The following is a 7,500-nucleotide window of genomic DNA, read 5'->3' as shown; positions in this document are numbered from 1 at the left end:
TGTGTGTGTGTGTGTGTGTGTGTGTGTGTGTGTGTGTGTGTGTGTGTGTGTGTGCAAACTCGCCCACATAGGCACACAGGTATACTGTAGGTGTGTCGTACAAATTGAGCATTTGTACACACACACACACACACACACACACACACACACACACACACACACACACACACACACACACACACACTCACACACACACACACAAGCACTTTGCCCCTCTGGTGTAATGATAGGAATTCTCTCAGGTTCTTTTTGCACTGTTGAAGTGTTAAAGGTTCCAGTCGCTCTGGGGCTTCGGTTTCTCTCGTTCTGCTGTTTTACTCTTTGTCTCTCTTTCAGAAACACACACACACAGCAGCAGACTCTCTAACCCACACACACACAAACACAGCGATGCAAAAATAACACATGTGCACATAAACACGGCAATGCAAAAATAACACATGTGCATGCCATACGCATACTCACACACTCACACTTCGCACACTGGAAACTCCGGGAGGCAGCCAACAACCGTTGCCAAGCAACCCGCACGGCGGGAGAGAGGGGTAAATCCTAGCTTTTTATATATATTTATCTCTCTCTCTCTCACACACACACACACACACACATACACACACACACACTCTCTCTCTATCTCTCTCTCTCTCTCTCTCACACACACACACACACACACACACACACACACACACACAGATGTCTCAGTACTGTACTACTCAATTCCACGCAAAACTGTCACGTCCATAACGCCAACTAAATGACATGGTATTTGGATGATGCGAATGATTATGTGAAAGGTTTTTCATGTAAGTTCTACAACCAAGAAGAGTGAATGCTCAAATTTCAAGTAATCATCATTCACATCTAGGGATGTAACGGTATGAAAATTTAACCTCACGTTTATAGTGACCAAAATGATCACGGTTTTCGTATTATCGTGGTATAAAAAGACGCAGAGTGGCTTCATGATACAGTACACGTTTTGCGGTGAAAATGTTCCGCCTTTTAAAATCAGGTGTAACCTAATCCGTATCGCAGTTAAATCCATCAATTAGACAACAGAATCAATAGGGTACCAGTTTTTTTCCATTGTACCAGGCCTACTGTATGTCAAAAGCAGGCTCGGATGAAGCTGGGAAGGATTAAACACATGGTTTCCACACCGTGGTAATCAACTGCGATAATTATGATATTTGAAATGAAAACGGTAATTGTTATTGTCAAGATTTTTATCGCGGTTTACCATTATACCGGTAATCATTACATCCCTATTCACATTATACCATACCATGGCATTGTGTTGGCGTTATGGACATGACAGTTTTGCGTGGAATTGCCCACTACATGTTGAGAATCACAGTAAAATATAACAGCTTCATTCCTAGTGTAACAGAGGTCGTAATTCGTCCGCCGCTCACGGCCCTCGAACCCGCCACCTCGACACACACCGGCATGGGAGTCGAGCGCTCTAACCACTGAGCTAAAAGCCCAGGCTCCCTACTCAGCGGTTAGAAGCGTTCTTAAGGTTAGGGGTGTGAGGATTTACACGGGCAACTAGCACGCTAGCTCAGTTCGCCTCCGTTACACTAGCAGCCAAAGACTCCAAAGTACCACTCCTGACACTGTAAGGAGAGAGTGCAGGCAGGTTAGCTGACATCTGTTAAAGCTCTGTTTATGTTCACCATGGACTGTTTGACAGGACAGACACTTCAGTGTCTGGGACTGATGGCCAGGCGTGTGTGAGGTTATCTGGAGTACTGTGTGCTGTTATAAGCACCTTGACAGACTTTCTCTTTTCCAAAGTCGGAGAAGGAACTGTGCTAGTCGCAGGGGAGCAGAGACGACACATACCAGCATTCATGATCACAGAGACAGCACGAGTCAGCACACATGCACACACACACACACACACACACACATACATGTATACACACATGCATGCATACACACACACATCTGCCTATATATGCTCATGCATACTGAAGTCAACTCGTACTTGACATTCGGGAAATGCAACAAGCAATGCATACGCCTACACACCCACATGCACATACATTTTTGTAGAGAAGATTCCTTTATTACAAACGAAAATGCAGAGAGCATTTGAGTGTGTGTGTATGTGTGTGTGTGTGTGTGTGTGTGTGTGCATGTGTGTGTAAATTTCAGGTGACCTGGGATCAGGTGAGGAGGTGTGTGAATGAGGTGTCTCAGGTGACAGGCTCATATATTGGGAGGGGGTATACATAACACAGTGTATGGAACCTGCTGACCGCAGTAGTGTGTGTGTGTGTGTGTGTATGTGTGTGTGTGTGTGTGCAGTCTCTGAGTTGTATTAGGGTCATAAGATAGGAGTGAGTAAATGAGTTTAAGTCTGAGGTGAAAACACATTATCTCTCGCTCATTCCCCCCAGTGTGTGTGTGTGTGTTTGTATGTGTTTGTGTGTGTGAGCACATGCATAAAAGTGTCCATGGGTCCAAAGGTTCAATATGTGTGAGAACCAGGGTAAGGGAGTTCAGGTAACCTGTTTTGTTTACGCATGCAAAATGAATTTCACTGTTTCTGCCAACTGAAATGTATCACATTTTGTGCTCATCTGTTTGTGAATGCTGTTAGGTTTGTCTGTGTGTGTGTGTGTGTGTGTGTGTGTGTGTGTGTGTGTGTGTGTGTGTGTGTGTGCGTGAGTGTGTGTCCACATTCTTGCAAGTATGAGCGTGGTGTTCTCACTTTATGTGCATAATCTTAGCACGTACAAAACCATCCTTAAATAAAACAGAGCATCCACAGAAGCACACCTGGCCTCTTCCATCCCCACTCCTCTCATTCCATCCCCACTCCTCTCTTCATCACTTGTTTCTCACACTCAGCAACTCTTCTCCTCACTTGTTTCTCTTTACAGTTTCCACTCCTCTTTTCTCTCTCCCTCTCTCTCTCTCTCTCTCTCTCTCTCTCTCTCTCTCCCTCTCTCTCTCTCTCTCTCTCTTTCCTCATTAAGAGGTGAGTGCATACTGTATCAGTCCACACCATCTGTTTTCTTCCCATAGCAGCAGCACCACCAGCGCAGAGCGAGGGACCCTACCCCTCCTCTCCTCCTCCTCTCCTCCTCCTCTCCTCCTACTCCTCATCCACCTTTCTCTCGCTCAGTCATGCCAGCTTGGCACGGGGAATGCCAGTCGCCGTGCCCACGCCAGCCAGGCAAAGGGGCTTAAGCACACATGCACACGAGCATAAGCTTGCAAAGGCACGCACACACGCGGACACTTAGGCACACACACATACACACACACACACACTCTCTCTCTTTCCCTCTCCTCTCACACACACACACGACCGAGAGCTGACTTTCAACCCCCTCCTTCCAATTAACACACTTCGATAAACAGCGGGAACATTCGCTAACATCTATCTGCATCTGCCATCTCTTGCCCGGCTGCTGTGACAGAGCTGGAGGACGTGTTTTCACACACACACACACACACACACACACACAAACACACACACACACACACACACAAACTGCCTTGCAGCCTTAAATTCACCCTTCATATTTTTGGAAAAAAAGTTCAATACTTCTCTATTGCACTCTTCTGCACTGACTTTGGGCCGGTTTCCCATTCTGGATTAAGCTTAGTCCTTGACTAAAAGCTTTTTTTTTTCAAAGGAGATTTTTATTGAAGCTCTCTTTTAGTCTTGGACTAGGCTTAATCCATGAACGGGAAACTGTCCCTTTATAGTATTATCTACATGTCCAATGTAGAACCTTCTTCCTGACCCTATGAAGTTTGCGCCAATGCCTTCCGGAATGTGCCAACTCCCTCTGTGGGTTCACTGCATATGCATGGTTTCTATATGGATGACATTCAAATATTCAAATATAAAATTCCAGACTTTTCCCTGACAAAAAAAAATGAATTTCTATGACTTACTATATAATGAATAGTAGGTACAATATACCGACCAATGATTTCAGAGCAGCCATGTAGCGTTTGAGAATCTTTTACTTTTTTAGAGTAGGAGAGGAATAAATCGGCATTGAACAAACAAAGTTGGGCTACTCAAGCAAGCAGTAAAGCTAATAACCAGATATACACCAATTCACCATGGAAATATATTTGATTGGTATTTGGTATATTTTGGCAAGTACATTTTAAACTGCTACAACAAACTTCCCTGATATTCCATGACTTTTCCCCAGAAATGATACAATTCCCTGACTTTCCATGTCTGTAATAGACTTTATCAAAATTCCATGATATTCCAGAAATTCCATGACCCGTGGTAACTCTGGGCATCTTCATTTTAAATACCTAGCTCATGTTCTTGCCTCCTGAAAGTATCTAAAGTATCTATCTATCTGATTCCGTATGACGATTAGGAAGAGATATTAAAAAGAAAGGGAGGGGAAAAGTAGAAGTATTGGAGAAAAGACAAACTTATCCAGAGAAATCTCTAACTTGCAGTGCTGGACACTTGAGAGAGCCCTGTATGGGGAAGCCAACATTCAATTTGGCACAAAGTGCGAGGAGGACTTAAAGACGACAAGACAAGGAACCCTCAGATGTCTCAGATGCCAGGGTGAGTCTGTTCGCTCCCATACACTCCAAACATATGGGCTTAGACATGGAACCATTTCAAGTTACTGTTAAAAAAAAAAAAGATTCTTGTCACCACAGGCTCTCCACTTCTTGCTTGAAAGAGGAGAGCTGGTATCTACACAGTGGGTTAAATTGCAACACGTCTGAATAAGACATGAGCTCAAAGACTGCTGATGGAGCCTCAGTGCAATAAAAAGGAGGTAGAGAGAAAAGGAGGGAAAAGAAGAAGTAGAAGGAGAAAGAGAAGAAGAAAGAGGAGTGAGAGAATGGGAATCTGTCTTCTTCTTCTTGTCTCTTTCTTTGGGGCGAGAGTGGTGCTCACACAGAGACACTCCTGTGAAGACGTGTCTGCTTGCTCTCCCAGCTAGTCAACCCCATCTCGACTGCAGGAGGAGAGCTCGGTTTGTCGGTGGGTATGTAAAACTCTCCTCTCCAAACTGAGCACAAATTTCAGCAAATAACTTCTAATGTGTGTGTGCATGTTTGTGTGTGTGTGTGTGTGTGTGTGTGTGTGTGTGTGTGTGTGTGTGTGTGTGTGTGTGTGTGTGTGTGTGTGTGTGTGTGTGTGTGTGTGTGTGTGCGTGTGTGTGTGTGGGCCCCGGGGATACTGCATGATTTACATACAAATGGCCCTCTAAATCTCGGGCCCAAGCTTGAGTCAGACAATATTCTTGTAAGGGGGAAAATGGAGAAATAAGAAACATCTCTTAATCTCTCTCCCTCTCTCCCCCCCCCATCTTTGATTCTCTCTCTCTCATGATCCAGAACCATGAAGCCCGGCTCAGGCTCCAGAAGTCCAACTGTGGGCACTGTCTCTCATCTGCCATATCGGAGCACTTAGAGGCAGCGGCACTGTCAGCCGCCTGTGTGGCGCGATGCTTGTCCTGTGCGCAGGGGCGGACCTGGACACTTTGAGGCCCAAGGCAAAGGATCCCGAGGCCCCTTCGAGCACCCCCCCCCCCCACACACACACACCACAACACAACCCTAAAACTAAAATACACTTTTTTCTGTAATAATGGGACGCTGAGGCATACTCAAATACATGAGTTTTTATACATGATATTGCCATAGATGACAATCAAAAAACAGTAGTAAAAACCTTTGAAAGTATTACAATTATGTAGGCTATGTATGAGAGTCTGTCTGTGTGGGTGGGTGAGAGAGAGTGAAGCTGTGTATGTGTAGAGACAAACATTTTCTGTTTATTTTTTCTCCCATTTTTCATGGTCATGTAATAATGTTCAACCGTGAATCTTCTGAGTGGTTTATCTGCATTTTTGGGGAATTCAAAGTTCTTAATTTGCACAGGGCTTTTTCTAGGTATCGTGTTAGGGCTACTCACGTTACTGGTTTTGTTTGCACCCAAAGCTTCTGCTACTGAAATGGTGTCCGTAGCAGCACCACCAGCACCAGTGCGGACTTCGACAGTGTTTAACTTAGATCAACATCATAATCATCATCATCATCATCAGTAGAAGAACATGTAGTGCAAGTTTGAGTTGCCGGTGGTGGTGCATCGGTGCCACTGCTGCTGCAGCTAGCATTAGCTACACCACCCAGCTCAGCAGATGTTGTTGCATCGCTATCCAAATTACTTTCTTCCGTGGGATAAGTTGGTTAATTTAGGCAATTTCTTTTCTGCTGCTGTCAATCGCTCAACTCCACACCTCACCAAGACCTCGTTCAGACTAGCTGCTGCTATGGTGACAGGAAGCGGACTTGCAGTCATTTGATTTTATGATGAGTTTATGAGCAATCATGAGGCAAAATATAGATTTTTTTCAATCTTTATTATGGATTAGAATATATTGTTTGGATGTGGTGATCGTTTATTTAAAAACAAAAAAAAAACAAAATACGATACGGGGATGACGAGGCCCCCTGGTGGCCGAGGCCCCAGGCAATTGCCTGACCATATCTAATGGCAGGTCCGCCCCTGCCTGTGCGCTGATGGCGTCCTCCACCACAGACACGGACTCCTACAGTCCGTTACGCTCAGTGGTGCAGTCTAGTTAGCTGTAGTGGGTATTCTGTGATGTAGTCTAGTTAGCTGTAGTGGGTATTCTGTGATGTAGTCTAGTTAGCTGTAGTGGGTATACTGTGATCAACCCCAAATGTTAATATGTATCCTTGCCTATTTTTAGCGGGTATACTGAGATGGTGATGCTTTTTAAGTGGGTATACTGCGTAGTCCCGTGTATCACATAGTAGACTACACCAGTGGGTACGCTCTGCCAAACAAGTGCTTCTCTTTGAAGCTGGGACTGACTATGGGCTCTGGGCAGGTGAATGAGCACCCCTCATGACACACACACACACATGCACAGACACACATACAGTACAAACACCCACACACAGACACACACACACACACACACACACACACACTCACACACACACACGCACACACACACACACACGCCCACACGCTGAAGGAGTTGGGGAAAACGGGGGTACTTTGAAGTAACAGTATCTGCCCTCCAGAAAGAAAAGACACAAAACAAAAGGTATTTGTAAAAGCTTTTGTGCATCACTCCAAACTCTCTCAGGTCTGATAGGCTTGATTACATTACCCACTACTGAGAGAGGGACTGGGGAGAAGGAGAGAGAGAGAGAGAGAGAGAGAGAGAGAGAGATAATGAGAGAGAGAGAGATAATGAGAGAGAAAGAGAAAGAGAGATAGGAAGACAGAAAGACCGACTGTAAGGCAGTTAGGCAGACTGACAGACACAGAAAAAAGAAGAATGCATGAAAGAAAGAAACAAAGAAAGAAAGAGAGGCAAACAAATAGACAGAAAGGATAAATGGATGGATGGACTGACACACTTAGGTATACATAGAAATATAGATAGACTAACAGAGGTAGAGGGAGGAAAAGCTGAAAGCTGAACAAATGCATTTGAAATC

At 44.7% G+C, this 7,500-nt stretch overlaps 1 protein-coding gene across 2 annotated transcripts in view; it reads right to left on the bottom strand.

Annotated features, from left to right (window-relative positions):
• The window catches only part of fut8a (fucosyltransferase 8a (alpha (1,6) fucosyltransferase)), an 83,711-nt gene that overhangs the window by 46,052 nt on the left and 30,159 nt on the right, over positions 1 to 7,500 (bottom strand). The window lies entirely within an intron of this gene.

The sequence above is a fragment of the Alosa sapidissima genome, chromosome 19 (assembly GCF_018492685.1).
Source record: "Alosa sapidissima isolate fAloSap1 chromosome 19, fAloSap1.pri, whole genome shotgun sequence".
Taxonomy (NCBI): domain Eukaryota; kingdom Metazoa; phylum Chordata; class Actinopteri; order Clupeiformes; family Clupeidae; genus Alosa; species Alosa sapidissima.
This window is presented reverse-complemented; position numbering and strand designations above follow the sequence as displayed.